The sequence below is a fragment of the Capricornis sumatraensis genome, chromosome 2 (assembly GCF_032405125.1).
Source record: "Capricornis sumatraensis isolate serow.1 chromosome 2, serow.2, whole genome shotgun sequence".
NCBI classification, from domain to species: Eukaryota; Metazoa; Chordata; class Mammalia; order Artiodactyla; family Bovidae; genus Capricornis; species Capricornis sumatraensis.
Window position 1 is genome coordinate 203225851 of NC_091070.1, and position 1129 is coordinate 203226979.

Genomic DNA, 1129 nt, shown 5'->3' on the forward strand with positions numbered 1-1129 from the left:
TAATAACAATGCTTCCTCAGGCCCACTTGACTCCACTCTCCAGCATGTCTGGCTCTGGGTGGCTGATCACACCATCATAGCCATCTAGTTCATCTGAATCTTTTTTATGCAGTTCTTTCATGCATTCTTTCCATCTCTTCTGATCTCTTCAGTGTCTGCTAGGTCTTTACAATTTATGTCCTTTATTGTGCCCGTCTTTGGGCAAAAAATTCCCTTGATATCTCCAGTTTTCCTGAAGAGTTTTCTAGTCTTTCCCCTTCTGTTGTTTTCCTCTAGTTTTATACCCTGTCCCTTGAAGAAGGCCTTCTTGTCTCTCTGTGCCATTTTTTTGGAAATTTGCATTTAGTTGGATATACCTTTTCCTTTCTCCCTTGCTTTTCACTCTCTTCTTTCTTTAGCAATTTGTAAGGCTTCCACAGACAATCACTTTGCCTTCTTGCTTTTCTTTTTCTTTGGGAGGGTTTTGTTCACTGACTCCTGTATAATATTAAGGCCTCTGTCCATAGTTCTTCAGGCACACTGTTTACCAGTTCTAATCCCTTGAATCTACTTGTTACCACTACTGCATATTCATAGGGGATTTTACTTAAGTCATACCTGGCTGGCCTAGTGGTTTTCCCCACTTTTTTAGTTTAAGCCTGAATTTTGCTATGAGAAGCTGATGAACCACAGTCAGTGTTTTTGCTGGCTGTATACAGCTTCTCTGTCTTCACCTACAAATGATGTAATCAATTTGATTTCAGTGTTGGCCATTTGGTGATGTCCATGTGTAAAGTTGTCTCTTGTGTTGCTGAAAAAGGGTATTTGCTATGACCAATGCATTCCCTTAGCAGAATTCAGTTAGCCTTTGTCCTGCTTCATGTTGTTCTCCTAGGCCAAACTTGCCTGTTGCTCCAGGTATCTCTTGACTTGCTACTTTTGCATTCCAATCCCCAGTGATGAATAGAACATCTTTTTGTGTGTGTGTGTGTTAGTTCTAGAAGGTCTTCTAGGCCTTCATAGAACTGATCAACTTCAGCTTCTTCAGCATCGGTGGTAGGGACATAGACTTGGATTACTGTGATGTTGAATGACTTGCCTTGGAAACGAACCAAGATCATTCTGTCATTTTTGAGGTTGTACCCAAGTA